Consider the following 271-nt stretch of genomic DNA (forward strand, 5'->3'; position numbering starts at 1 on the left):
AGCGTGCGTGCGTGTATGATCATATATGGTATTAAATTTTACAGTTGGCTTTTTCGAAGCAGAACTTTACAGCCTCTGAGTAGACAGGAAGTTTGGATGTTTTGTTTCATTGCGGTGGCAACAGTGACTGTCGTGTGACCCTTAAAGCACGTAAATATCAAATATTTTCGTTTACTTATGGCGGCCGAAGGGATGTTTTTCTTTTGCACATAAAGCACAAAGGAACAGAGGTGGGTTTGATCAAATACACATGTATTTTTTAAGTAAAAAG

This window comes from Penaeus monodon, chromosome 15 (assembly GCF_015228065.2).
Source record: "Penaeus monodon isolate SGIC_2016 chromosome 15, NSTDA_Pmon_1, whole genome shotgun sequence".
Classification (NCBI taxonomy): domain Eukaryota; kingdom Metazoa; phylum Arthropoda; class Malacostraca; order Decapoda; family Penaeidae; genus Penaeus; species Penaeus monodon.